At 36.2% G+C, this 11,775-nt stretch overlaps 1 protein-coding gene across 1 annotated transcript in view; it reads right to left on the bottom strand.

Annotated features, from left to right (window-relative positions):
• Positions 1-11,775, bottom strand: part of TMEFF2 (transmembrane protein with EGF like and two follistatin like domains 2) — a 1,316,754-nt gene that overhangs the window by 814,710 nt on the left and 490,269 nt on the right. The window lies entirely within an intron of this gene.

Genomic DNA, 11,775 nt, shown 5'->3' with positions numbered 1-11,775 from the left:
GTTCACATACATAGAAATGAAAAGTTTATTTCATAAAGTAGGATGCTGGGTGAAAGACTGCTTTTGACTGAAAGATTACTAGATTAGCAGAGAGCAAGATTTCTAGTCCCTAATCTACCCTTAATAGCCATGTGGTCACGTGTAAGTCAGTGAACCCATCTCATTCTCCTCATACTTTTTTCATCTCTAAAATGAAAGTATAATTTCAGCTTTTCATTTTTTTCTTTCTTTCTTTCTTTTTTTTTTTTTTTTTTTTTTTTTTTTTTTTTGAGATGCAGTTTTGCTCTTGTCACCCAGGCTAGAGTGCAATGGCACGATCTCGGCTCACTGCAACCTTCGCTTCCTGGGTTCAAGTGATTCTCCTACTTCAGCCTCCCCAGTAGCTGAGATTACAGGCGCCCGCCACCACACCTAGCTAAGTTTTTGTATTTTCACCATGTTGGCCAGGCTGGTCTCGAACTCCTGACCGCAGGTGATCCACCCTCCTAGGCCTCTCAAAGTGCTGGGATTACAGGCGTGAATCACCACGCCCAGCCCAATATCAGTTTTTCTTCTTTAACACAAGGCTAACACAATCAAAATACTAGTTAGAAGAGAAAAAAAAATAAGGCACTGTTTATGTGGAACAGGCTATTGTTATAATCACTGGCCAGACAATAAATAATAATCAATCTCTTTCATGTATCCTTTTTGCAGAATACATAAAATCCCACAAATGACTATCTTCCTTCTTACGGTATTTGGAGAATTGTAGCTAAGTGCTTGACCGTATAGACCACAAAGGACTTTGATGACGGTTTGCATAAAACTATACCTTAGTTTTTACTTTGTACATTACATGTTAGATTTAGAGTCTGAAAATTAGTAGCGAGGATTATTAACAAAGAACAGAGCAAGAGGAGAAGAATTAAACCTCTTCTAATACCTCTGCACAAATAGGCTTCTCAGAAACTCTACAACCTACCTAAACCGAATAGTTAGAAAAGCACACTCCCAAGGAAAGTGATTATGCATTGCAGTTTGAATCAGAAGAATAGAGCTATAGCAATCTTCATTGTATAGTAAGATTAAAGAGCCCGGTTTATATTAAATTATAGCAGATTTATTAAGATTAAAAACTTATACCTTGCCATTCTTCTTACTCACAGATTTTCAAGAAGTAATGTAATGATCCATGAAGTGAGAATCACTGCCTTTTATAATTTTGTTAAATTGCATGAACAAAGTTTACAGCAAATAACAGTAATAAAAAGAAACATTAGCATTAGCACGTAATAAGCCAGGGGCTGTGCATTAATCCATGAACTGGTAAACTGGTACTAGTATCTCTATTGGACACGTGAGGAAACCAAATGGAGTTGATAAAAAGTAGAGTCAAAGGTTACCCTTCATATATTATATTGCCTCAATCTCCCAGACATCTCTGCTACCAAAAGCTATCATACCTAATTATGTGGCAAAAGGATTCCTTGTGGCACACTAGAATTCTGTGAGAGAATTCTAGCAAACAAATATTTACTTATTTCTACAACAAACCCAGCATTTTATAGGTTTTATTTTTAACTACAAAGTATTGCTATCTGTATCTTTCACGTAAGTGTGTCCGGAATTTATTTCTTCCGGTGGGTTCTCCGTCTTGCCCACTTCAAGAACGAAGCCGCAGACCCTCTCAGTGAGTGTTACAGTTCTTAAAGATGGTGTGTCCGGAGTTTGTTCCTTTAGACGTTCAGATGTGTCTGGAGTTTCTTCTTTCCGGTGAGTTCGTAGTCTCGCTGACAGGAGTGAAGCTGCAGACAATTTGCAGTGAATGTAACAGCTCTTAAAGTCCGGGAGTTCAGAGTTGCTTGTTCCTCCCGATGGGTTCGTAGTCTCACTGATGTCAGCAATGAAGCCGCAGACACTCGCGGTGGGTGTTACAGCTCATAAAGCTAGTACGGACCCAAAAAGTGAGCAGCTGCAATATTTATTACAAAGAGCAAAAAAACAAAGCTACGCACAAACAAATGGCAACCTGAACCGGTTGCTGCTGGGTACAGAGATCGGCTTTTATTTCTTTTTTGGCCCCACCCACATCCTGCTGATTGGTCCATTTTAGAGAGTGCTGACTGGTCCATTTTACAGAGTGCCGATTGGTGAGTTTTTACAGAGTGCTGATTGGTGTGTTTACAATCCTTTAGCTAGACACAGAGCACTGATTGGTGCATTTACAATCCTTTAGCTAGACACAAAAGTTCTTCAAGTCCCCACCCAACACAGAAGCACAGCTGGCTTCACCTCTCATAAGGAAATTGAGATTCAAACAAGTTTCAAAGTTCTAAAATTAGTTTCTCATTCTCCACAAATGGATTTCCACTCATGTGTCTGACTCCCAGGCTCTAGGACTTAACTTGCCATTCTGTGACTTTATGTTCCTGCAATTTAAGCAAAGCCACTATCTGTCAAGTGTGCGATGTTAACTTCAGACTAAACTTCTTTTTGATTCACAATGACCACACACTTTTTAGTTGGGGTTTTGCTATCAGGTTATTGAACTGGTTAATAGAGAGCTTCCAGAAATTTGAGTAGATGGAAGAGGAGGAAGTAACACATTCCTAAAAATGTAGCATGCCTTTCAAGTCACAAGCATCCCTATCACATGGCTGGCAAGGCTGGCTCAGAATATGTAGAGTTAAGAATTTAAAGTAAATTGGTGTAAGCGATGAAAGCGTCAATTAAAAGCTTACATTACATCAACTGAAATATAAAATAATTTGAACATTTTCCAGGCATCCCTGTTATTTATTTGTCTCTCTTTCCTTGCTTGTCTACTTCAAAAGTCATATGGCATGGTGACTAGAATTGTCCTGCCCAAGAGTTTGTCAATATAAGATTCCTTTCTTTGTAAACATTCTACCTTGGGGCTTCATTTATAATCAAAAGGAGTACTGTAACCTGTCAAAAAAGTTACCTATGACAATATATTATGTGATGGTAACCTGCAGTAAGGTGGTGGCAATAAATAAATAAATAATCAGGGAATGCAACCAAGCAGAACTGTCAGAGAAATGGTGAGAATTCACACTCTGAAGAATACGGCCATACGGTAATAGTCATAATAAAAAGCCACTCAATCCAAAACATCACTGGGTGACTTACTTGTCACATATATAATCAGTGGAGATGTGATTGAAGCACAAGGCTTAAGTGAATGTCTAGACAGCTAATTGATTCATTTTTATGGAAATTTTACTTATTTTAAATGTCATCCCTGACCATCTTGAATTTTTACTTGAATTTTTTTTTAAATATCACTGTTTATTAGATTTGGGTGTTCTGGTCTTTGTTTTTCATTTTTATCTATGTATGATTTTTATTTTTTTATCCCGTGTCCTTAAGATTCATCAGTGAGAAGAAACGTATTAAAATCCATTCGTTTATTCCTACCCTAATTCTTATTAAATAAGATTAATTTTTATAAGATGAAGTCATTCTTATGACTCATTCGCTATTATTTTTAAAACAAATAACATTTTTCCTCAAAATGTAATGCCATTATTAGATCTGTTATTGGCAATTTTATTGGGTCCTGTTCATTTTGATAAGATAATCAATCATTAGTTTATGGAAATATACAAGTGAAACATATATCATTGACTTTTTTACTATAGCAAAACTTTTCCTGTTGGTAGTTACAGTTTTTCTGTTTAAAAAAATTAATAGTAGTTTTCCCTCCTTCTAGATGTGTCTGATTTCACTATATATGTCTAAACTTATGTTTATTTTAGCATACTATCGTTATACACAAACTATGATGAGTCTTAAAATTATCAGGTGAGTTAAGTATCCTGTGTTTAAATATCTTCTAGGAAATTAACCCAAGGAATTCAGGTGGACAATGAATTTAATGATGATATCTAGGAAAATAGAAATGATACCTTAGAAGAAGAAACTACTCTGAATCATGCATATAGGTATATAGCACAAAAGCAGTAATTCATTTAAAAAGGATAAATATTGTGACATTCAAAACTACACATACTACTTATAAAGTTATTAATTTTTATTTTAGAAAATATGAAAATGCATAGTTCTAAATGGTGCATGTATCTAATTTAAAAATGGTCAAAGTTATCAAGATTATAAATATGTAGCTTTACAAATAGCACAATTCATTGAAACATCTTGAAATTCCATGTACTGTCAATACATTAAATAAAAATTTTAAAAGATGTTACAATACTTAAACAAATAAGAATAAGTTCAAGAGTCACTCACCTCCAATTTACATCTACAGCTTTGTTTCTTCTCCTTTGGTTAACTGAACTTTCTCAAAGATTTGTTCTCATTTACTGTCTTGACTTCTACTGTTTTCCTTCTATCAGAAAAAACCTATGCTTATGTTTTTCTCATCATGACATGAATTAGTCTATATGGACAATTTTAGAACAACGTTGAAAAGTGTAAAGAAAAAGGACCAATTAAAAGGCCACCCATCCCACTCTATCCAGTGTTAATGACAATAGGATATGTAACAGATATTATAAAATATATTAATAGAAATCCAACTTCCTGCTGGATATTTTTCATTTGATTTTTGGTCATTTCTCAAAGTAAAATATCTGATTCTGAACTCATTATCAGTTCTGTCCAAATTACAATCCATGAAAGATGAACTTTTTATTCATTTTGCAACCCATCATTTTCAAGTCAGAAACCTGTGTTTCACTACTTTCTTTACATTTCCTGCTGTATAATCAATGCCTCTTTTCACTTTCTGCTGCTCTGCATTCATTCTAGGCTTATCATTTCTTGCATAAACTTGTTAATTAGTTCCAAACAATCATTATTGCTCTTCTGGACAATATTTCAAGATTTTCCCAGTGAAAATTAGTTCTGCCCTAGTATATGTTCCATGTTTTATAAAACTTACTACATTGTGGTAAATATGTATGCTATAATTTTATTGCACACTAGAATGTGAGATCTACATTTAATAAAAGGGAAAATACATTTTACATTATCCAAAATCATAGCTCAGTGTCTGGAACATACATATTAAGTGAGTAATAGATTTATGTTGAATGAATTAAAACATGGATGAGGAGGTGGATAGTTTGGAATTCATGTGAGGTAATGTAATGAAAATAATGCATTGGAATACAAAAGAAGAGGTTTAACAGAGCAGATGTTAAAGTGTGAACTAAGATGACAATAGTAAATTCAGGTTGGTGGACAGAAATACTAAAATTGACACAGAGGTAAGTAATCTGAAAAGCAGTATACCCTACTAAAAAGGAAAATTGTAAATTCACATATTCATTAATGCAACCCATTTTATTGTGTATTTATTGAGTGCCAAACAATATTCTAAGTGTTGAGAATGACTTAAAATAAAAGTCTGCCATGCATGGAAGTTATTATTACATTCCAATTAGAGTAAAACTGAAAATTAACCAACAAATAAATATATATTATGCCCCATGACATAATGCTATGGAGGAAAATAAAGTGCTATGCAGAAAATAGAAATAAGCAATTTGCATTAAATACAGAATGATCAGGAAGAGTCTCTCTGATAGGTGACATCTGAGAAGAATACTGAAGGATGTGAGAGAATGAGCTTTGACAAAACATTCAAAAAATTGTTCCATGGAGAACAGCAAATTGCAATGCCCTGAATGGAAAGTCATTTGGGATGTTCATGGAAAACAGCAGGGGTCTGTTGTGGCTGGAGCTGGAGATAGAGAATGAGTGTAGGAGACTGGTGGAGAACCACAACCTTATACAGTCCTAAAGGTAATTGTAAGGTTTTGGAGTCTGAATGAAAAACGGTTCTCTCATTTGAGGGCAGTGAAGTGGCAGTTTCTGACTTTCCCTTTAAGAGGCTGACCCTAGGAGCTCTGTGGAGAATAAATTTTAGGATACAGAGTTTGGAAACAGGGAGAGTAATTGGAAGGAAGTTATCCTAACAAATCAGAAAGGAGATGGTATTTCAAACAACTGGTAGCAAGGAGGTGAAGAGAAACTATTAGATTTGGGATATACTGTAAAAGTAGAGCTTCCAGAGTTTGCTGGTCAATTGGATGTGGAATGGAAGAAAAGGAGGACAAAAAGATAGCTCTAGTGTTTGTAACCTGAGAATCTGGAAAAATACTGTTTCCATTTATTCCTGGTTTAGAAAGAGCAGATTTGGGGAAGGATGATCAAGTTGTTGGTTTTGGATTCCTATGAGATACAAAAGTAGAGATGTTGAAAATACTGCTAGTGGCTGGGCACGGTGGCTCATGCCTGCAATCCCAATACTTATGGAGGCCAAGGCAAGAGAATCACTGGAGTTCACAAATTTAAGGCCAGCCTGGGCAACATGGAGAAACCCCATCTCTACAAAAAGTACAAAAATTAGCAGGGCATGGTGGTATGTGCCTGTAGTCCCAGCTACTCAGCAGGCTGAGGTAGAAGGATTGCTTGAGACTGAGAAGTGGAGGTTGCAGTGAGCTGAAGTCACGTGACTGCACTCCAACCTGGACAACAGAGCCAGACATTGTCACAAAAGAAAAGAGAAAAAAAAATGCAGTTAGAAATACAAGCCTGGATACAGGAGAGACATTGGTGCTAAAGACCTTTGAAAGATTTCAGCATGTGCTTGAATAAATAAAAGCAGGAGAAAGTAAAGGAAAAGCTACAAATAAACTAGAATAGACAGGAATGTACAAGTTCTAGGGCAGGTGTTGGGAAGCCACACGTTGAAAGCAAATCCACTATCTGTTTTTGTAAATAAAGTTCTACTGGAATGCAGACATGTTAATTTGTTTCCATATTGTCTATGGCTGATTTCACCCTAGAACTGCAAAGTTAAATAGTCGCAACAGAGATTTTATGGCCCACCAAGCATAAACCATTTATTATCTGGTCATTACAGATAAGTTTACCAACCCCTGACCCAGGGAAAGGTAGTTAACATAATAAAAGTTGGATTAATTTTTACCATGGTTTTCCCAGTACAGCCCTGGTTTATATCTACTATCCCAGCTTTTGGAACAAATAAATGACTTCCTTCCTTCCTTCATTCCTTCATTCCTTCCCCTCCCTTTCTCTCTTTCTTTTTTCTTTCTTTTATTTAGATAGAGTCTCACTCTGTCACCCAGACTGGAGTGCAATGGTGTGATCCCGGCTCACTGCAACCTCCACCTGTCTGGTTGAAGTGATTCTCCTGCCTCAGCACCCTGAGTAGCTGGGATTACACGTGCACGCCACCACACCCGGCTAACTTTTGGATTTTTAGTAGAGATGGGGTTTCACCATGTTGGCCAGGCTGGTCTTGAACTCCTGAACTCAGGTGATCTGCCCACCTCGGCTTCCCAAAGTGCTGGGATTACAGGCCTGAGCCACTGTGCTGGGCCTAGACTTTTTCAATTTCCAATGGGCTTTTGGTCAATATACTATACAATCACCCAAACTAAGATTAAAATAAGAAAAATTACACCTAGAACACAACACTTAGTACTATACCAATATATTTTATCTTGGCTAAATGGCCAAAAAAAATGTAAAATCATATGTAATAATAATTTTAATAGACGAAATTAACTAATTATCCTATTAAATTTAGTCAAGTGTTGACAGTGTCTGCGTGCTATGTCATAATAGAAAAGAAGGAAAAGCACTATAAATGAAGTCACACAATAAGGAAAATTAATAAGCCTGAAGTTTTTACCCTGGAAAGCTCCTATCATTTTGGTACTGCGATGTAGCAACAGAGAATAAAATCAAGAAGACTGTGAATATATTAGATAGACCCAATTATTCGGTTACAACTTAGAGTAACTTAAACTATATGAATTAGCCTTCATTTTATTAAAATTCAAAATCCAGTCTTCTATTTCAAATTATTCTTGTTATATTATGTAGGACAAATTGAGAATTCTGTGTGTGTTATTGGGTTTCATTTATGAATTTCCCTTCAAACTGCTACCCCAGAAAATAATTTCTACTTCTAATGTAAATATATTTGTATTAATTTTGTATTATATTTTAAGACAGAAATGGAAGGTAAGATAAGTAAAATTTAAAGTTTTAAAATATATAATAATTTCATGTTTTTACCTATACATATTTTTAAACTTTGGGGTATAGGTTGTGTTAGGTAGTTAAATAGACGTTAGAACCTGGGAGAGGGTAAGAAAAGAGAGAAGAAAGGCTATCACTAACATAGTCCCTGGCCCACCTAAGTTCAGCGCCAGAACTGCCCTAACTCCACCCTAATGGATAAAGAACGTGGTAAAGTCTGTAGCCAGCACATCCCGAAGGTGGAGAATGTAGGACACAGGTAGAAAGCCCCTAAAATGGCGCATGCCCAGTAACACAAAACCATGCCCCCAGGTCACCTCAAGCTCATAATACTTTCATTATAATAGAATTTACATGTAGTTTTTCCCCCTACACCCTATCCTCCTGTGGGTTTTTTCTTAACAAATTATGGGTAAGACCATGCTCAGTTTTAGTTATATAACCATAAACTCCCAATCAAATGATATCATCTTGTCATTCAGACACAGCCCAAACCTCAACTCCTTTCCCTAGAACCCCATAAAAGTCCCCTGAGTTTTGTAAAGCAGGGCTGATTTCCCTTCACAGGAATCAATCTGCTCTCCCTCTAAGAGTGTATTACTGTGCTTCAATAAGCTTTGCTTTGAGCTTGCACTTTGGTGTTAGTTTGCAATTCTTTGCTCATTATCACAAGAACCGAGATTGCTGGTCCAGAGCTCCAACTCTGTTGATCTCGTTGGTTAAAGAATCTGCCCAATGCAGAATTCCTGGTAACAGTTTGAATAGAAAATATGTTAACATAGTCATATGGCCATATTTATTTAATAGTTTTGAAGGAAAAAAAGCAATGTTTTTTAGAAAATCATAAATAGTTTCAAATGTCATGAACCAAATAATATGAAATTTTCTCAGTCCATCAAAGGCAATGGAATCTATAGCAAACTAATTTACCTTAAGCTATAATTTCCCAAAAGATATTTACAAAGCAGTTCACAGTATGAACTGGCATAGACACTAATAAATGTTAGTTTTCAAAAACTTATGTTGAAGACTATTTTATTCAAACTGAATTGTGAAAGTTCTGTAAGTCAAGCAAATCAGATCAATTCTGCAATATCATTATATGCAGTATTGCCTGCTGGGCCCGTGGTGTAGGAGCTGTACAAGAGGGCTAGAGGATAAGCTGTTTAATGTTATGATATCACGAGTTTACATTACTTGAATTATTTGGCAAGAAACAGAAAGGGAAAATGATAGTGTTGGTCCAAAAAGACAACTAAAAATAATGAGTATATGAAAGAGAGTGATGGTCCATGGAACACTTTATGAGATATGTTCAGTAACTTTAAAGTAATTAAATATTATAAGACAAAAATTACTAAACAGCAATTACATGTCCCTGTGTTGTACAATTTTTCATATAAAATAATTTACATTAGAATTCAATAAAATAGAACAAGACTTTTGAAAACATTAAGGTTATCTTTTAAAATTTATATGAATCTGCAGTTTGGCAGCAGTATACTTTTGTGTATTTCTTTTAAATTTGTTAAAGTCATATTAAACCCTTGTGTATGATAATTGAGTATTTTTTAAAATTTATTTATTATTATTATACTTTAAGTTGTAGGGTACATGTGCATAACGTGCAGGTTTGTTACATATGTATACTTGTGCCATGTTGGTGTGCTGCACCCATCAACTCGTCATTTACATCAGGTATAACTCCCAGTGCAATCCCTCCCCCCTCCCCCCTCCCCCTGATAGGCCCCGGTGTGTGATGTTCCCCTTCCTGAGTCCAAGTGATCTCATTGTTCAGTTCCCACCTATGAGTGAGAACATGTGGTGTTTGGTTTTCTGTTCCTGTGATAGTTTGCTAAGAATCATGGTTTCCAGCTGCATCCATGTCCCTACAAAGGACACAAACTCATCCTTTTTGATGGCTGCATAGTATTCCATGGTATATATGTGCCACATTTTCTTAATCCAATCTGTCACTGATGGACATTTGGGTTGATTCCAAGTCTTTGCTATTGTGAATAGTGCTGCAATAAACATACGTGTGCATGTGTCTTTATAGCAGCATAATTTATAATCCTTTGGGTATATACCCAGTAATGGGATGGCTGGGTCATATGGTACATCTAGTTCTAGATCTTTGAGGAATCGCCATACTGTTTTCCATATGGTTGAACTAGTTTACAACGCCACCAACAGTGTAAAAGTGTTCCTATTTCTCCACATCCTCTCCAGCACCTGTTGTTTCCTGACTTTTTAATGATCGCCATTCTAACTGGTGTGACATGGTATCTCATTGTGGTTTTGATTTGCATTTCTCTGATGGCCAGTGATGATGAGCATTTTTTCATGTGTCTGTTGGCTGTATGAATGTCTTCTTTTGAGAAATGTTTGTTCATATCCTTTGCCCACTTTTTGATGGGGTTGTTTGTTTTTTTCTTGTAAATTTGTTTGAGTTCTTTGTAGGTTCTGGATATTAGCCCTTTGTCAGATGAGTAGATTGCAAAAATTTTCTCCCATTCTGTAGGTTGCCTGTTCACTCTGATGGTAGTTTCTTTTGCTGTGCAGAAGCTCTTTAGTTTAATGAGATCCCATTTGTCAATTTTGGCTTTTGCTGCCGTTGCTTTTGGTGTTTTAGACATGAAGTCTTTGCCCATGCCTATGTCCTGAATGGTACTACCTAGGTTTTCCTCTAGGATTTTTATGGTATTAGGTCTAACATTTAAGTCTCTCTAATCCATCTTGAATTAATTTTCGTATAAGGAGTAAGGAAAGGATCCAGTTTCAGCTTTCTACTTATGGCTAGCCAATTTTCCCAGCACCATTTATTAAATAGGGAATCCTTTCCCCATTTCTTGTTTTTGTCAGGTTTGTCAAAGATCAGATGGCTGTAGATGTGTGGTATTATTTCTGAGGACTCTGTTCTGTTCCATTGGTCTATATCTCTGTTTTGGTACCAGTACCATGCTGTTTTGGTTACTGTAGCCTTGTAGTATAGTTTGAAGTCAGGTAGCGTGATGCCTCCAGCTTTCTTCTTTTGACTTAGGCTTGTCTTGGAGATGCGGGCTCTTTTTTGGTTCCATATGAACTTTAAAGCAGTTTTTTCCAATTCTGTGAAGAAACTGATTGGTAGCTTGATGGGGATGGCATTGAATCTATAAATTACCTTGGGCAGTATGGCCATTTTCACGATATTGATTCTTCCTATCCATGAGCATGGTATGTTCTTCCCATTTGTTTGTGTCCTCTTTTATTTCACTGAGCAGTGGTTTGTAGTTCTCCTTGAAGAGGTCCTTTACATCCCTTGTAAGTTGGATTCCTAGGTATTTTATTCTCTTTGAAGCAATTGTGAATGGAAGTTCATTCCTGATTTGGCTCTCTGTTTGTCTGTTACTGGTGTATAAGAATGCTTGTGATTTTTGCACATTAATTTTGTATCCTGAGACTTTGCTGAAGTTGCTTATCAGCTTAAGGAGATTTTGGGCTGAGACAATGGGGTTTTCTAAATATACAATCATGTCATCTGCAAACAGGGACAATTTGACTTCTTCTTTTCCTAACTGAATACCCTTGATTTCTTTCTCTTGCCTAATTGCCCTAGCCAGAACTTCCAAGACTATGTTGAATAGGAGTGGTGAGAGAGGGCATCCCTGTCTTGTCCCAGTTTTCAAAGGGAATTTTTCCAGTTTTTGCCCATTCAGTATGATATTGGCTGTGGGTTTGTCATAAATA

This window comes from Macaca thibetana, chromosome 12 (assembly GCF_024542745.1).
Source record: "Macaca thibetana thibetana isolate TM-01 chromosome 12, ASM2454274v1, whole genome shotgun sequence".
NCBI lineage: Eukaryota > Metazoa > Chordata > Mammalia > Primates > Cercopithecidae > Macaca > Macaca thibetana.
This window is presented reverse-complemented; position numbering and strand designations above follow the sequence as displayed.